Source organism: Simochromis diagramma, unplaced genomic scaffold, assembly GCF_900408965.1.
Source record: "Simochromis diagramma unplaced genomic scaffold, fSimDia1.1 OVJJ01000293.1, whole genome shotgun sequence".
NCBI lineage: Eukaryota > Metazoa > Chordata > Actinopteri > Cichliformes > Cichlidae > Simochromis > Simochromis diagramma.
The window spans coordinates 25543693-25562972 of NW_024386801.1; the positions used below are offsets into that span (position 1 = coordinate 25543693).

Sequence of the window (19280 nt, forward strand, 5' to 3'; positions counted from 1 at the left end):
AAGAGCAGTGAGCTTGGGGGCCCTTTTTCCCTTATTTCTATTTTTCCTGAGTTGCACGCCGGTTGCCTAGGCCGGGGTGTAACATATGGGGGCTCGTCCGGGATCGCTGGAGGGTCCGCGGACCGCTTCAGCCGTCTGTCTTCGCTGGAGGGTCCGAAGACCGCTCCAGCCTTCGTCGTCTGCTGGAGGGTCAGTGGGACCGCTCCAGCCTTCATCAGCTTCGTCTGCCTTCGCTTCAGCCATCCGCCTTCGCTGGAGGGTCCGAGGGACTGCTCCAGCCTTCATCCGCCTTCGCTGGAGGGCCTGGGGAACCGCTCCAGCCTTCATCCGCCTTCGCTGGAGGGTCCGGGGGACCGCTCCGGCCTTCGTTTGTCTTACCTGGAGGGTCCGAGGGACCGCTCCAGCCTTCGTTTGTCTTCGCTGGGGGATCCGAGGGACCGCTCCAGTTTTCCGTTTCCACTGGAGGACCCGACCTGCCATCAGCGTCGCCTGCGGGACGGCGGCCGGTGCCGTATGGGCTGGACATGGAACAAACATTTTTCGTTGGGGTTGTATGTTTTAAATGTTTGTTTTTTTGGGTGGGGGGTATGTTACGGTTCGGCGTTGGCAGTGTATTGTTTTAGGCGTTTTGTTTTGGCATGACTGTTATGTGTTTCCTGTTTTACTTTGAAAGTCTGTGTTATCTTAGTGTGCAATTTACGTGTCCCTGTCTCGTCAGTGTAAGCGTTGCCCCAGCTGTGTTTCCCTCTTGTTGTCCATTTCCTGATTGCTCCCTCTAGGTATTTAAACCCTGTGTTTCAGTGTGTCAGGGTCGCGATCTTCCCCCCCGTTGTAAATAGTTTGGCGCCTTGTGTTGTGATGTAAATAAATATCGTATTTTGCTTTAAAGAAAATAGTTGTCGATACTTTCGTCTTGGGATTATTTTTGTGGAGGCCCGTATTAGTCTTTTTTATGAGTTCGCCCTCCTTAAGAGCAGTGAGTTTGGGGGCCCTTTTTCCCTTATTTCTATTTTTCCTGAGTTGCACGCCGGTTGCCTAGGCCGGGGTGTAACACATCAGAAACTGAATTTGAATAAGTTAAATTTGAATTTGAATTGCTCAGATTGAATCTGAATTGTAACGTGAATAAATGCTTTTGAAAACTGAATTTGAATTAGTCTTATTTGAAATTGAATTTATGGTTTGAAAATGATCATCACTAAATTGAAATTGAATTTTATATTTTGAAAATGAATTGATTTGCTTTGAAACTGCATTTTATCCTTTAAAAATTCAGCTCTCGAATAATTTCAGTTTCACTTCTCACCATTCAGTTTCAGTTCTACAATTCAATTTCAGTTCCAAAATTCAGTTTTTTGGAACTTACATCCGGTTCCGGTTCAAGCGCAGATTAATAGAACTACGTTTTACTAGCGGACCGAAAGTGTTACCGACGGGAATATACAGCGTCTTGAGCTGAATTAAGACTTCAGAAGTCATTCGTCATGTCGAATGACCAGCGGATAAACTCTCAGGTTGGTAATAAATGTATTACATGTATAAGAACAAGCGTCATGTTAACAAATGATAGCCGTAAGGTAACTTTTATGCTTATTGTAGCTGTTAGCTAAAAACGCTAATTTAGCGTAGTTTGCCCTGAATTCAGCTTTGACAACAAATATGATCGACTGTTTCTAGTAGAATTCCAAAGTTGTCATCTTGGACCCTCTCAGAGCTCTGTATGCTTGCAGAGACCCCTACAGTAGGGAAACATGCAAAACGGTGTCCAAACCTTTGTATTTTAGCTTTATTTATGTCTTACACAGCATCCCAACTCTTTAGCTAACTTAATAACTTTAGCTAAAGTGAATAGTTAGTCTAATTCATTAGTGCAGCATTACTGGATCATCTCTGTTTGAAGTGATATAATATGATATACAACTATCACTGTGTTTAACTACCATAATAATTCTTAGGGTACTGAGTGCATGCTTAATTCGATTTTTTTTTTTTTTGAACACACTGCTCCATTACTATGTTTGACAGGCTGAAGTTGTCGGGTCACCTCCTAAATCGACCATCTTTTACAGGTGTTTTGTGCCAGAAATGGAGTGTCCACTGAAGACTGAAGATACTGAATCTCTACGCCTTGCCATCTCTTGTGCTCTCTCTTGTGCCTTCATCTAGACAAGAGACAAACTTAACCACTCTCATATGCTCTGTACCTACATCACCTTCCCTGACAGTCGTAGCTTGGCTCATCTGAGGGTGAAATTATAAGAATGTGTTATTTTGCAAAGTGCTCTCTAGGGTTCCTAAATAAAATATGGCATTGAGGTCATTTCTTTTGAATTAATCCCTTCTTCTGAAATATAAGAACATCTCCTGGTTTTAATGGCACTTTGGATTTCCTTACTTTCTGTTCCACTTCCAAACCCAAATAGATGCTGACAAGCTGACACAGTAACATGGAAGAGGGAAAGAAGTTGGAAAGGACTACTACAAATAAACCTAATGCCTAACAATGTAAAATAAGAACAATAATAATAATAAAGATAAGATGAAGTAACAAGTTTATAGTTTTTTGTTTATTCCAAATGATCATCCAGATGTCTGTGACATGTGATGACAAACACCATAATGGAAGGCCTTAGTCATCACATGCTTAAACTCATATATTTTTGCATATGCTGAACAGGCAGTCAGACATGCTGTAACTGTGGGGTGGAAAACAGCATGAACACCATACGGCAGGGGTCTCAAACTCCAGTCCTCGAGGGCATGGAAAAGTTGCATGACACTGGCCCTCGAGGACTGGAGTTTGAGCCCCTTGTCATACGGAATATGACAGCTGTGGTTGAACTGCATGAAGACTCTGAAGTTTCTCTTCTCTTCTGGCAGGACAGGAATGTGGCCTTGTCCTGTGAGCCACTGTAAGGATGTACTTAGAGTAGAACTGGACTGTCACCGGCCTCAGGCTCTTCACCCTTTTCAAAGACAAAGCAGTCATTTAGATAAAATATTAGATATTGCTTACCTGTAAATGCACAAAGTAAATTTAGAAATGTAATTATTGTCAAGAGTGAACAAGCACTGATAGTGTAATCTACAGCTGTGGCCAAACGTTTAAAGAATGAGAAGTGTTGTTTGCTTATTTACAAAGTTTGCTGTTTCAGTGATAGTTGTATATCACATTATATCACTTCAAACAGAGATGATCCAGTAATGCTGCACTAATGAATTAGACTAACTATTCACTTTAGCTAAAGTTATTAAGTTAGCTAAAGAGTTGGGATGCTGTGTAAGACATAAATAAAGCTAAAATACAAAGGTTTGGACACCGTTTTGCATGTTTCCCTACTGTAGGGGTCTCTGCAAGCATACAGAGGGGGTACTCTGAGAGGGTCCAAGATGACAACTTTGGAATTCTACTAGAAACAGTCGATCATATTTGTTGTCAAAGCTGAATTCAGGGCAAACTACGCTAAATTAGCGTTTTTAGCTAACAGCTACAATAAGCATAAAAGTTACCTTACGGCTATCATTTGTTAACATGACGCTTGTTCTTATACATGTAATACATTTATTACCAACCTGAGAGTTTATCCGCTGGTCATTCGACATGACGAATGACTTCTGAAGTCTTAATTCAGCTCAAGACGCTGTAGATTCCCGTCGGTAACACTTTCAGTCCGCTAGTAAAACGTAGTTCTATTAATCTGCGCTTGAACCGGAACCGGATGTAAGTTCCAAAAAACTGAATTTTGGAACTGAAATTGAATTGTAGAACTGAAACTGAATGGTGAGAAGTGAAACTGAAATTATTCGAGAGCTGAATTTTTAAAGGATAAAATGCAGTTTCAAAGCAAATCAATTCATTTTCAAAATATAAAATTCAATTTCAATTTAGTGATGATCATTTTCAAACCATAAATTCAATTTCAAATTAGACTAATTCAAATTCAGTTTTCAAAAGCATTTATTCAAGTTACAATTCAGATTCAATCTGAGCAATTCAAATTCAAATTTAACTTATTCAAATTCAGTTTCTGATGGCACAGATTTCTGCCCATAGAACTGCACCATTAGGGATGCAGTCCAGTCTCTGACTTCTAATCACGTATCTGCAAACCTGGGACTTTGCTGCTGGATGAGTAAATGTTGGAGAAGCTGTGAACATGGTGAACATTATGAGCTTCAGCAGGTTTTCTCAGCTTCTAAGTCTGCGTCAGTTCAATGTGGTGTGGCGTAGCGGTTTGGGGGGGTCATCCAATAAAAGACTTCTGAATGACAGGAATAAATGCGAGCCATTCTTCATTTCATCACTGAAAAACATGAAGTGGCATTAATGATGTGACTCATGTGGCTTCGTGTGAATAATTAAATGTTCAGCTCTTCCTGCATGGCTTCACGTTCAGTGCTCAGTTTCAGGATTTTATTTTTCTTACTCGTAGAAATGTGCTGTCTCCCAGCTCAGCTCGAGCGGCTGACCTCCCCTCGCCGTGCTTGTCACGCTTCAGTTCAGCTCATTGAGCAGCAGCGCCCGTAAACGAGCTGTTTGCACATATGCGCTGTTGTTCCTGCTCTTTGTTCCACAGACCGAGGCCGCCAGGCAATAAATGAAAGACACTTTGTCCCTCTGACACTCTGAGCATCTTTGTAAATGGAAATGTAGCTGAAATTAAAGAATATGTGCTCAGACCCCCCAAATGAAGCTCGACAGGCAGAAAGGAATGAATCTTTGGACCAATCGTGGCCCACACCTGCACACCTACAGGTTTCTACTGGTCACATTTGGCTCTGACTCAGGGAGTCTGGATGCTGCAGGTACTGACCACATTTCAGGTGTTTTCTGACATTTATGCCACATCTGGTCCATATGTGCTGTAACTCCTGGCTCACATCTGGCTTGCACAGCTTTAGCCAGTGCAGTGCCTGAGAAATACAGTTCCAGCTGTTACTTGGGTAGATGTCTGTTAGCTGGCTTTTAACCTGATTCCATAAATCTTCAATAGGTTTGAGGTCTGAGCTTTGGGAAGGCTATTCCAGAAGCTCATGTTATCCTGCTTTATTCAAAACCAGTTCTCTGTTTGGGGTCACTGTCCTGTTGGAGAACCTGACTGAGTCCAAGGTTCACCCAGATAGCTCATGATTTCAGGTGAAGTTGAAGGATTTGGAGGTAATCCTTCTTCTTTATTATCCCGTCTACTTTCTGCAGCTACAGCCCAGGGCATGATGCTACCACCACCGTGCTTGACAGCCTCACCTTTACTCACATAAACATGTCTACTGTCATTCAATTCAGTTTTATTTTAGTTATTATTTTATATATTTTATATATTATTTTTACATGTGAATAACTTGTACTTCAGTACAGTTGTTGAACTGATGACCTTGGAATCTGCCCATGATCAGCAGGTTTACACTGGAAGCTCTTTAAGTCTTACAGTTAAAATGCTCCTTTATAAAAGTGAGATAGGTGTGTGTGTGTGTGTGTGTGTGTGTGTGTGTGTGTGTGTGTGTGTGTATGTATATGATGTTGTTGTTTTGGAGGCTGTGAAATAAAGCTAACATGATTTCAATTTTCTGTGTTCAGCACAATAAACTGAACTTACTCATGACAGAGCGTGAATTTAATCGTACGACTCTGTTAGTGTGTGTGTGTGTGCATGTGTGTGTGTGTGTTTACTGTGGAGTGTGTTGTTTAAAACACAGCTCGATGATAATCACTGTGAAATTAAACTCCAAGCTGTGTTAAAGACTTCTGACGTGGTGTCTGTGCTGCTGAGCAGCCTGTGAGGACAGCTGCAGATATCGGTGTGATCTGAGCCGGGTGATGCCGCCACGGGGCCAGATTACCAGCCCGCTGTGCCCGGTGTCCTATTAAGCGCTCAGTGTGCCTCAAATAAAGCATGTGTCCTGTTGAAGGCTGCTGCTGGGAAATAAAAGTGCAGTAACATGACGCTGCTTCTCCTGAAATAGCCCAGAAACAGAGCTATGATGCGGCTTGCTGCCCGAGGACGGAGAGGGGAGGGAGGAGAAGAGCGTAAAGCCCCACACAGCAGTGGGTTTTGGTGCAGACCCCCCTCAGTAAATATAAGTTGTTGTGTTGTACCTCAGAGGCGCTGCGTCAAAGAGTCGTTTGCCAGGAAAGGGGACGTAAGAGGCATTAAAGGTCTGCGGGAAACGTGAGTGCCCCACAGCAGATTTTAATGTTAGCGTTCTGCTCGGCAGAAAACATCCCTGCGGCTTCAGTAACAGGAAGTTCAGGGACATACACGTGAGCCCGAGCAGGATAAGGCGGGGCCAAGCATCAACCGTGGAGGCTGAGAAATGAAGCCGAAACCAGCAGAGCCTGAAAGATAACAGAGCAGAGATGTAACAACACGTTTTGCAGGCTCTCTGCTGAGGTTAGCATGCCTGTCCACCCTCATTATAACACTTCATCACTGAAGAGGCGACAATAACCACCGTGACCTCCAATCTGCCCTCAGTACACACTTTCTGTTGTGTGGCTTGGATGAAACTAACAGTAGAGAGCCGCTGAGGTTTGCTTTAGCCTAGCCAGACCTCCACTTCCACCACTTCCACAGTGTTATCATGCACTGTAGATGTAGCCAGGATCCACTCTGAATCAATGTCTGATCATCAGTGGAGCGGTTCACACACTAATGACGAGGTCGAAGGTGTGATCATCAGCTCTATGTGTCCAAGGACGCGACGCCCTGAATTACTGCTATCAGTGTGTGTGGATGGAGGACTGGATCAGAGAGGCAGATCTCTGATAAACAAAGAACCAGAATGACAGAGTTATCATCGGGCTCCACGTGTGTGTCACTTCAGGTTCAGTCTCCACCTCTTCATCTCACTGTGCAAAGACATGCTAATGTGATCTAAGGTGTGTGTTTTCTGTGTATAATTCTGGCTACTGATTGGCCAGTGGATTTATTATAATCCCCAACTGCCAGCAGAGTCGCCCAGGTGGATCTGACCGGTGGGTTTAACAAGCTGACCGCGAACCGTAACCTCAGTCTCCTAAATCCACCAAGGGATTACAGATGCATCTCATTATCTTCACTTCCTGTCTTCTCTCCACTATAAAAGCATCAGTTTCTCAGGATTATTGAACCACCAAGTGCGAATGAGGCAGCAGCTCATCTTCCAGCTGCAGAGGTGAAAAGTTTGTGTGCAGAATGTGGTAGATATCATCATTATTACAAAACAAATGCTTAATTTGGAGCTCGTGTCTTTCCTGCTGCTAATGGTCTGTCAAGACATTAAGAACAGGTGTCATTTTGATGTGAGTTTTATTTCTTAGTCTGACGTGGCCCTGACAAATTCATTATTCTATATTTAATCATGCGTATTCATTCTGTTAGTAATTTTAGTTTATTTAGTAGGAACTGAATATTAGGCTGAGTACTCATATTCAGACATTATAGCTATAAGGCAGTTTCAGTCTCAGTGTAGTCCACCGTCCATGAGCCTCTGATGTTTTTGCTTTATTAACAAGCAGATCTCATGTTTCTGATTATTTCCAATTTATTTCTAACATGAGGATGTCAATCTGTCTGTCCTTTGAATTTTTGTGGTTTAGTAACAATGCAGATTGGATAAATACTCACGAGTAACATGTTCGTAAAAGATTCCAGGTTACTCCAGGTACTACAAAGAGTAGCTCAGTCACGAGCCACACAGCGTCATGGGCACAGGCTAAAGAGTTAGAAGTCTCCAGCATCAAACAGGTGGATTTCATTGGCTGACGTGAGAGATCACAGCCCCGGGTGAGTGAGGCTTCATCCATCAGAAACTGAACAATAAACAAGATTTTTCAGACATAGTTTTGAGATATTTGCAGACAGACACAACAAACAGTCAGTTCTTCTTCATCGTGTCGGTGATTGGCTGTTGGTTCGGTCTGGATCACATTCACTGATGTTTTTATTCAGATGACACAATAATTATAGAAGCGCTGAAAAATGAAGCCAAAACCTGCAGTTCCTCTGATGACCACCAGAGGCTCCAGGAATCAGTCAGTCCCAATGTCTGTAGAAAACATGGACGACACGACAGCACTTCCTGCCATTGTGCAAAAATGAAGCCAAATTATCCTTCCGATCCGTACCAGAAACCCGATCCATACCACGCATGCGCGAAAGGTGTCTACTTCCAGTCAAAGCATTTCACGATAGTTACAGGTCAGAGAATCTGTTAAGAATAATAAATGTCTCTTAAAATGTTTGCAATAATGAAGCAATTCAATATAATGTAGAAAAAAATGAAAAATAAAAAGATAGTTACGGATCAGGACTCCCCGATCCTTACTGCGCATGTGCAAAATCGGACTGTACTAATCGGGTCTACCCGATCCGTACTGCGCATGTGCAGATAATTTCTTCTTCTTCTGTTTCATTTAATGACAGTTTACTCCCCAGTGTACGAGGATACCGCCACCTTCTGACCGAGCGAATGAACCCTATTGTAAACTGAAGTAGCGTCATTACAAATGCATGTTTAATTTGATTTAGTGATAGTTGAGTGTGTTTATGCTTGTCTGTGTGGAGAGGATTGTTGGAATAGTGATGATGATGTCCGCTATCACTGTCAATTGTCAGTAAACACTTCATCTGGCTGATGAATCTTCCCGTGACACATTACTAAGTCAGTATTATTAAGTATGTAATTCGGTGCCATTCTTCTTATTTTACGGCGCTGATGTTCAATCCGGGAACGCTCTCTGTTGAGGAGAAAAGCATGAATTTGTTTGTATATGGATTATCCATTGTTTAAATGTCCCGGGCAGTCGAAAAGGAAGCAGAGCTGTTGAGAAATGCTAGGAGCTAACTGGGCGCTAACCATGTCACTCAAATACATTAACTGTCGCAATGTTGGCAAATAGAGGATAATTTATTTTATTTTTTGTACTCACTTTTGTCTCACTGTCCTTGTCACTCTTTCTGTTCCTCATTGTACTACCACAATGTCATATTTTATGTGATCCCTGTTTTACTTGACTGTATGTCTAAAATGTGATAAATAAAGTTAAAAAAAAAAAAATGTTGGCAAATAAAGGAAGTGACGTAAGATTTGCGCATCTTGCACTTTTGGAGCCAGAGTCTGCGCAGTAGTGACTTCAGGTGGAGCGACCGTGTCCCACTCCCGCCCACACACCCGCTGGATGTGACCGCAAACGCCTCCCTCTACACTTTTTACGTAGCCCAGTTGCTCCAGTTTATCTGCTAATGGGGTTACCACGACTCGTTCAATTAAGGTAAATACAACCACGTCAGTATTATAAAAAGACACACAGTTTATCATTTTATAGTTCTACAACATCTAAAATCACTCTGTTAACTTGTTTGCTAGATTAGCCGCTAGCATACACACTGTGTTGGAGGCTTGTTGCTAGCTAGTTAGTGATGCTACACACCTGTTACTCTAATAGTCTGTATTTTTGAATGATTCAGCACTTCCTAGTTTTCGTTATCCATTTTTAGACAGCGATGAGATCAGTTGCACACTCCACAGAGGCCCAGAGTTACTGTTAATATCAGAAATGTAATGCTGTCCTTTGAGATTTTAACATAAGACTGTGAGTTTAATGCATGTAAACCTGTTTAAATCTTCAGAGCACTCTACAGCCTGGTAACATGGAAACTTTAGAAATAGCAGAAGGTTTCAGTAGTGTAGTCTAATTTGTTATTTTCATTTAATAATAGAGTCCATATTATATCAACAGCTACATTCACCCTGGGGAGAAACTAGTGAGGGAGACCATCAGGACCAAGCTGGGTTTCCTGAGTCCAGAGGTTTGGAGAAACTTTGCATGTCCCTGCAAGATGTTCTGTTGACCCACAGAGAGGCTTCATTTAAGAAAGACTGAAGCTTGTGGTGGGATCAAGGAGGACCTCATGATCTTCACCAGCAGCTCCCTCACAAGGAAATCTTCAGAGCTCCACCGTAGACCTGCCCAAGAAGATGGCTAAACCCAGAATTTCATGAACACTGTGATGGAGACCTTTGCTTTGTGTAATGTTATAAATACCTGAATAATCCTCAGAGGCAGGGGCGATTCTAGGATCAGAGCTTTGGGGGTGCTGAGCACCCAGAGAGCTGCCCATCCAGGCAAGGTAAACTTTACTCGTCGCAATGAGACTTCTTCCCCGTCTCTGTCAGTCCCTGCATCCTTAAATGTCTCCCGTTGTCCCGTGTTCCCTCTGACTGTCTCTTTGGTGCATTTAAACCCCTGTTCCTCCCTGTCCTCATCGTCTGTTGTCTTCATCTCCATTATCAGTCATAATTTTACCCTCTCTGTGCAAGTCTGCACATTTCTTTATTAAATCATAAAATTCTTAAATTCATTAAGTCTCTCTGTTCCTGGGTCCTCGTCTCAAAACATGACATCACTGTTTTGTACATTTTAACACAATTTAATCCCCACATTTGTGAAAGAAAAGCAAAACACTTTTTTGAAAAGTCTATAACAAAACCATCAAATCTGATTAAGGTTATTTAAATGCTGCTAAAGAAGAATGGATTGGAATAAAAAAAAAAAAGAAAACATATCCTAACCTTAATTACTCCGGGAGAATAATGAATGATGCTCATAGTGAGTAAAAAGTAAACAGTGCATTTTTTGGACAGAGATTCACTTTTAAAGTGTATGTATAATACAATACAGATACATAAAAAATACACTCCAAAAATAGAAAGGTCCTTGAAATGTACAAAATATTATTAAAAAATTTTAAAAATGGAGACACCTTGCCCTATGGTACAATGTATACAATGTATGAAAAGATCTTTACTGCAGATACTCCTATGGCTCAGCAGATTTTTTCTTTTCTTTTAACCTATGTCGCCTCGCCTTGAGTTTGGCATATCTGTCTATCACATTTTGGTGGTCAAGTCTCTCAAGCATCTCTTTCTCAACTGACCTCACAGCCAGGCGCTGGAGTCTGCTTTGACCCATGGTCCTTCTCAGCCAGGTATGGGGCTGACTCAAGACACTAAAAGACCTCTCACAGCTACAGCTGCTAACTGGGTTTGTTAGGGCAACCTGAATAACAGTTTTCAGTTTGGGGAAGATCTGATTATCCAGAAGATTGTACAATGTTAACATATCTGGAATGGCACCAGCCTCACTCTTGAGCTTCAAAAAGTTTTTGGCAACCGTGACTTCCTCTGACTGAAGCTCAATATGGTTATTGCAGTGCCAGAGCTGACAACCCAGTTTGTTTTGCAGACTCTTTATAGCAGCTTTAATATAGGGAGAACACAACTTCCAGATTGTATGAGTAAAATTTGTTGTGTTTTTTTTTCTTTGCCAGTTTAACAGTTTCTGTTTTGCCTGTTAGTATTCACTGTCTGTTTTCTTACCTTGTTCTTCCTGACCCTATACTTTCTCCTTAGGTTCCCCTCTTTCCTCTCTCTTTCTTTGGACTGACAATCATACAATCATTGTATTCAATTAGATAAAAAAAAAATACTATTAAGATCACTAATAAAAAAAAAAGTCCTCTCTCAGTGTACTTTCAACCAAAAGGCAAATAACCAAACCACATGTACATCTAATAAAGGATATAAATATTGAAACACTTATCCAACATTATCCTTTATTGATGGATCATTTGAGCTTACACTTTTACCTGAATGTGGCTCCTGTTTTTGAAAAAACTTCCTCATATCCATTATGAACCTGGCTGTCTCTCTGTACACAAACACACACACACACACAACAGTTATAAGGTTAATGGGCACCCAGCCAGCTAGCTAGTTAGTACCTTGGGTTCAATATCGGTACATGTACATAGGACAAAATAACCAGTGTCTCTCATTACATTTCAAACAGGACAGTGGTAACAACACGAGGCTACGGACAATGTTAAGTTTTAGATTTTAAATAGGCTGTATACATTTAAATGGGAGCAACAGGACAGTCAAATGTCGTTGATTTTACTACAGAGCAGGACGGATTGTAGGGTAGCAAACATAGTCGGGAAACATGTTTTCAACACAGCAGGTTACCTGGTGTAATGCTTTTCAGCTAAAAAGAAACATGGTCTGACTCCTACCTAACTTTATAAAGAGTAACTGAAGGTTAAATGCAGCTAATATGTCCTGTTTTAAGCCAGGCACTAACACCTCCGCTCCGCTGCGTCTCAGCCACCAGCGTTCTGGCAGCAACGGCGCTAGAGCCAGAGCAGGGGAGAGCTGGAACAAACCACTTTGGGAGGGGGGGTTATCTAGACTTTTGTTGTTAAAATGTTCCATCTCAATTACGTACTGTATGCTTTTTATATTTTTAGTAGTGTGTCACACAAACAGCAAATATTGTCAAAACAGTAAGAAATCTTTGGGGGTGCTTTGATTCATTTTGGGCTGAAGCACCCCCCAAAATTGGCTATAATCGCCCCTGCTCAGAGGCTCTGGACTTTTACATAAAGATATTAGAGTATACTCTGATATGAATAACTCTGAATCACTTTATGGTAAATAACACAGTATCAGCAAAAAACTGTAAGAGAAGTTTGTAATTAAACATACAAGTGACGACCTTTGACCTTCATCAAGTTTTATGTAATTGTGTCAGAGAAAATCTCATGTGCGCTTCATGCAGCTGAGTACATTCAGTGTTTAAAACAGAAACTGTGCAGGTCTGAGATCAGCAGCTCTCTGAAACAGCAAACTGAGGCCCTGTTAATGCTGATATATAGTGACAGAGTTACACGGGTGATTAATCCTTTTGAATTTTTGTCTTTAACTTTATCAATAAAAAAGCTGCAGCTTTCACTGACAGCACATGTGGTACTTCAACCTTTGTACTGTTTTCATCAGTTAATCTTGCAGTTAACATGTGAACATGTTGGATGATCTGTCTGCTGTCACTGGGTGGTGCTGAGGTCTGAATCTGAGGGCAGCTCCTGTAATCACAAAGAGAACAGAACCATCACAAACTGAAATATAAAGTTTATCTCTCAAATCTGAAATAAAGCTGATTCTTTTCTGTCCTCACACACTGAGGATCTGAAGATCTTCTCTTACATTTTTTCAGTTCTACAGTTTAATCCATAGTTACTGATTAATGAGGAGTTACTGAAGTACAAGCTTTTTTCTTCTTCTTTTTTTTTTTTTATTTGGTGTTACTGTCTTTACAGATGTGGCAAGAGACTGAAAACATTCTGCTGTTTGCACATATTTAATAATCAGCTCTGCACAGGAGCTGAAGCAGGGTGCAGCCTGTTGCTTTCACAGTATAATACTCATAATAAAAGTACAGTAACGGTAATTAGTGACTGAGTAGCCCGGGGTGTTTCTCTTTCTCTTTAGTCAGGGGAAATTTATTCACCTGCAAGGATTAGCTAAACGAACTTTACAAAACAAGTTTCCCCGACAGCCGAGTGCTCATCTTAGCCTGCTAGGTCTCAGGAGCTAGCCAGTGTTGCCAACTTAGCGACTTTGTCGCTATCCGATTGTTCAGTCTGACGTCACTAGCCGTGTCTGGACCTAAACTCCGCTGCAGGTCCATATATCAAATGATCACTGTGGCATTACTGAGAGTTGAAAAACTGTCTAAAGTCTTTCATCTTTAATAAAATGATCAGCGTTCTGCTCTACCAGGTGTAACAATTGAGTTTAACATCCAGGCATCCATGAAAACGGAATTTATGACATTTAACGGAGTTAGAAGTTAGCAGGGAGTTAGCTCGCTAGCTTCTATCTAAATACAATATAGCATGTCCTGACTGCGGGGTTTTGGAAACAAATTAAAACGTACAGCTCTGTTATCACTTCCAACATAAATGAAGACAGAAAACTAAACATGTTAGATTTGTGTTCTCATGAGTAAATATATTGATTTATTTTATGTTGGGAGAGACGTTTTTCTGATTGTCGTTTTCTGATTGTCATTTTATTTTGAAAGAGATTTTACTTTGGTGATTGTTTTTTCATTTCCTCTTCCTGTTCCGTGTGTGTGTTCAGTTGGCGCGAACTGCAGCAATGATGTATCTCATTCCCTTCCTGTGTTGCTAACAATAAAAGAAACGGGCAAAGTAATCAACCAAGTGAGTGTATTATTAAGAGAACATGGCCGAAGAAGAAGAAAACTCTTCAAGCTCAACAAAACAGCAGTGACGTTTGTAGGGTTACTGAAGTTTGGCTAGCTGGTATATAATGATGTGCTACGTGACCGCTAGCGACACAGCTATGTTAGCATAATATAAACAAGCTAACTTTTTTTCCCACTCGATAAAAGTTAACTTGAGTGTTCTCGGTGGTCAGGAACAAATGTAATCTCATGGCAGGATGCTGTAAAAGGACCAAACTTCAGCCAGGAGAACAACTGAGATAATCCATCCACAATACGAGGTTAGTCATTCATATACTGCTGCATGGGCTGGGCTGTAGCTACATCCTAAGGTTTTAAAAACTGAGCTTAAATAAATGATTAGCGGTAATAAAAGCCGAGGGAGGTCAACAGTGATCACTGACTGTTTTAGGAGCTTTTTGAGATCAAATAGAAGAAAATACATAACATTAAACATGTTAACAACACAAAAGCCATATTAAACGCAGACTACTTTAGGCCCGGAAGTAGGATTCGTCGCGTCATCACTGAACAACCGGATATTTAGCAAGTTTTCAGACCCCTTAGCGACTTTTTTTTCCAAAAAGCGACTAGCGACAAATCTGGCGACTTTTTCTGGTGTTATTGGAGACTTATTTATGACGACTTTTTGATGTGAAAGGGCGTGTTGCTCTTACTCTCAACAAGCAGCGGGTGCTGCTGTGGGCACCTCACCCGTGCTAAAGCGCTCACGGGTGGAGGATAGTCCTCCCCCCGCTGCAGGAGACGTTCACACCTGTGCGTCCAAACTGCAAATGAATCGCGCATGAGCGAAGCCGCTGCTCCCGCACTGACTGCAGTCAGTTCTTCTTTTACTCTTATGCTGTTTTGTGGATCACAAGGTTTAAAAACACTTACACACACAATGTAACTCCACCAGAGTGCCAATCTCGGGTCACTTTTGCCGGTCCAAACCCGGATAGAGGATCAGGGTTGGAATTGTGACATTAAAAAACAATAATTGCTAAAAGAAATTTAATTTGTAGTTCTAAATAAACTCTAAATGCATTTAGGACGTTTCTTACTCACTTTATGTCTCTTCCACGATGTTATTTCTCTCTCCAACAACATAGGTTACAATTAGATTAGCATGACCAATTATGCAAATTAGGCGATGATGTCATTTAGCGACTTCTAGCGACTTTTAGGACAACCAATAGCGATTTTCCTTACTGAGGAGTTGGCAACACTGCTGCAGAGGCTAAGGCTAGTTTCCCTCTTGGGGGCACCACAGCGGCTCGCTCCGCATGTTTGACCTTGGCACAGATTTCTGTTGGATATCCTTCCAAATGAAGGACATGATCATCTCCAGTTGGAATCGAACCAGCAACCTTTCCTTTGCAAAGCTGATAGACTCCCATGTTAAACAGTGTATCTTCATCACCAACATGTTCATGTTTAACATGCTGTTGATGCAGAGTCTGCCCTATAAGCTTCCCTTATATCTGCATTAAAAATGATGGAGACATATTTTCCTCTGACTGATTTAGGGACGGATTTGTGTGCCTGGGGCTGTGCACTGTTTGTGTGCAATGATGCGCTCTCAGTCAAACTTCAGGGTTGCTTCAGGTCCACGACCCCCCATGGACATGTGATTTAAACAAACTCATCCTGTGAGCTGAGGCAGGAACATGCTCTGATATAATCATTTATGTAAATCGTGAACACTGGCAGAGAGCTCATCAGCAGCAGCGTGAACATGCACGCCGGGCAACGTCTCTAACACAAACATCCTCCGGCACAGGAGGATGTACTGGCCTCATTGTTCCTGTGTCAGGGATCGGGCCTGAAGGTGACACTGATAAGTGGTGCAACTCGGCGCCTCCAAGCAAACATATTTAATCCCTAATGCGCTGCTGAAATGTCTTCGTATCGAACCCCAGGAAAACAGTAGCGAGCTGTGTGGTCTACCACAAGTTTACAGGAGCTGCTAAACGTAAGTGGCCATAGCAGCTAAATGGTGCAGAAAATAACAGAGTTATGTTTTTTGAACATCTACAGGTGCATTTCTGCAGGGTTTACGTTGCCCGAGGCTTTCCTTTTTTTCTGCAGACTGCGAGAGAGAAGAAAGAAACCAAACTGAAGATGCACAGAGACAAATGGACAGCTGACCATCTCCATATTTTTTGGGGGGGGGGGGGGCTGAGCCTGAAGCCTCTACTCTCTCATCTCGTATGCAGTCTTCAATGTTTAGGACAATCCTGTCCTAAACATCTGTACTTGGTTGCTCTGATTTTGCTCCCCTCACTTCTGCCTCTCTGTTTTTAAATATGAATGGGAACCAGAGCTGCTCTAAATATGAATTTTAATAACAGCGTTCATGTTTTTAAATGTGACATAGGTTTAAAGGAGTCGTCACTGATCATGTTCACAGCTGCACTTCACACAGCATAAAAAAAGAAGAACGCTCCTCCGCTCTCACTGAATATACTGTAGTTCAGTCTCTGAGCATTTTCATTACGTTCAGTGACGCAAAGAGGAAATAAACATGTGGAGCAAAATCTGGTTGGGGGTCCAGGGATGAGGCGGGACGGGCCGTCGTGGACAAATCAGGTCTTAATTTGGACAAACGGAGCAGTTAGTGCGCTTGTTGGAGCGCAGCGCTTCCAACTCTCCTGCTCCTCCCACTTGATTGCTTCCCTTTGCTCAGCTCTTATCCAGCAGATATGCATCGCGTGGGTGACGGATGCTCTTATTCTTTCTTCCACGACTGCAGATTTAGCTGATACTGGCACCTTTAAACACAGGCCCTTATCACAGAGATAACGCTGCTCTGAGAGCAGCAGGCGGCACTTTGAATGTACAAAAAAATCTAGGGGAAACAGATTACACCTCCACAAAATTAGAGTCGACAAAGCCATGGAGGTCTTTTTCTTCTTTTCCTTTCTCGTCCTTTGTAAAAAATGTCACCTTTAAAGACAGCGGAGATGTTTACCTGTCGAGCAAATGCAGCACTACAGAACGCCAGCCTTGAAGTCTGCAGGCAGAAAAAACATGGAGCAGAACAAAGAATAGAAATGAAAGGAGAGCATGGTTGTTCCACACATTTATCCACTTGGCTAATAACAATAACTACAGCCCCCACCAACACCACTACAGCTTCCAAACTTCCTCGTTTCCCATGAATAATGGTGGAGATCAGCCCAGTGTGTCTGTATCAATAGAGGGGGATCTGGTACATCCACGCGCGCACACACACACACACACGCAACACACAGACACATACACTCGATGTAGTGGAAGCCGCTGCATGTGAGCAGTGTGAACAGTGGTTCATCTGCTTCAGACTCATGCAGCGACAGGAAGTCACATGACAGGCAAAGCCAGGGCGTGACTCGTGTTCTCTGATTAAAAACGCAATTTACCGATGCACAAACATGCGGTGGGCATGACGTTAACATATTCAGAGTGTGGCTCGTGACTCCCAGTGTCTCAGTCTCATTCGCAGAGCTAACGTTAACATTGCTAAGAGCAGCAGGTGAGTTAGGCTAACTCACCTGTGTTGCTGCAGGTGAGTTAGCCACAGTTCGTCCACCATGTTGACAGCTTTCTGTCACAAAGACAGAGGTGTGGGATATTAGACCCGGCACTAACCCGGTCCATATGTTAGTAAAATATGAATGTTGTAACCAATGACTGTAGAAAACATGGATGACGCGACAGCTCCCCAAAAATGAAGCCAAAATGTCACTATCGCCCCCTGGTGTCTGGCTGCAGTATGGGTCATAAACCCCGCCTCCTCCATGTTAGCGGATGGGACTGGGGTCAGACTAAAATAAATAAATTCTCCTCAGATACATTTTTTCCAAAGATTCCTTCTTTTATTATCAATAGTTCTCATCACGCTGATTGATGTCCAAGGGGTCTCCTTCCCCATAAGTTTGATTCTAATTCCTACCGCGGTGATGTTAAATTGGGGTGAAACGTCATCATAGCAGCTTTGACTGGCAGCTGCAGTCACGGAGAAACTTGTGTATCTCTGTTCGGGAATAGCAGATAGAGCGTAGGCTCTGAGAGGAGGGCCAGCGTTTACGTTACAAAAACACGACCGACTGTTTTAACTAGTGATGTGCGATTTCCTTTCCGATCCGATACCAAGTAAAATTCAGGGTGGTATTGATGATACCGATCCAATACCAATACAATAAATAAAGTTTTTGTGCAAAGTATCTTTTATTGTATCTCAAGTTATAGCGTCATAATGATTACAGGACATCAGATTACTTGTTCTTATCACTTAATAATGCAGAATTCATCATATAGAAATAAAAAACCTGAAGTTGTGCGCTATTTGAACACCTTGCTCGCCTGCAGCACTAAAGGACTCCGTGAGAGACGTCTGTCTTGCCCTAGCAGCACCTGTCCATGTCCACTCCTCCTCTTCAGTTCGCCTCAATATACGCTCGTCATTTTCTGTGATATGATTTACTCTGTGATGTTTGACAAATTTGTGGTGTTGCCACAACACCTCACTTTCTTGTCACATGTATTGCAAACCACGTCTCGGCTGTTTGTGGATGTAAAATACGTCCGCACATGACTCCATTTATGCTCAGCCATTGTTGTGAGTGCGCACGCCAAGGGGCTGCGAGGCATTTATACAGCCGTATTTCGCACATGACTACGAAAGGTGGAAGAGGAAGTAGTTCCTTCCAATGTAGACATGATCCGAATGATATAGTTTCTTTCCACTGTGTTCCTGTTAATGATAAACTACAAATTTACCCTAAATTACTAAAATATCGATATTTTAATGTGAGAATGGATTCCAGAACATAAATGACTGGTATCGGAGGAATCGATATTTCAGTATTGATCCGCACATCACTAGTTTTAACCTGACAGCCTGAGGTGTCCTTCAGTAAACTGGACTACCTGACAGAAGGCAAGGCAAGTTTATTTATATAGCACAATTCAACAACAAGGTGATTCAAAGTGCTTTACAGAGACATTAAAAAACAAAAACAATAAAAAGCATGATTTAAAATTGATTAAAAAAACAGTAGATAAAATCAGTAGTTAAAATATAAGTTTTGAAATTTAAGCTTAAAAGTGTGGATTTGGTGTTTTATTCAAATGCAGCTGGGTGGGTGAGTCTTCAACCTGGATTTAAATAAACTGAGTGTTTCAGCTGATCTGAGGCTTTCTGGGAGTTTGTTTCAGATATATGGAG

General features: G+C 41.9%; 1 long non-coding RNA gene across 1 annotated transcript; it reads right to left on the reverse strand.

Annotated features, from left to right (window-relative positions):
* Positions 1–564: 564 nt before the first annotated feature.
* LOC120730414 lies at positions 565–19031 on the reverse strand. The gene is made up of 3 exons (XR_005695105.1): positions 18988–19031; positions 9764–9767; positions 565–674 (listed from the first exon to the last, which is right to left on the reverse strand). It is a non-coding gene; the product is annotated as an uncharacterized LOC120730414 (long non-coding RNA).
* Between the last annotated feature and the right edge of the window lie 249 nt (positions 19032–19280).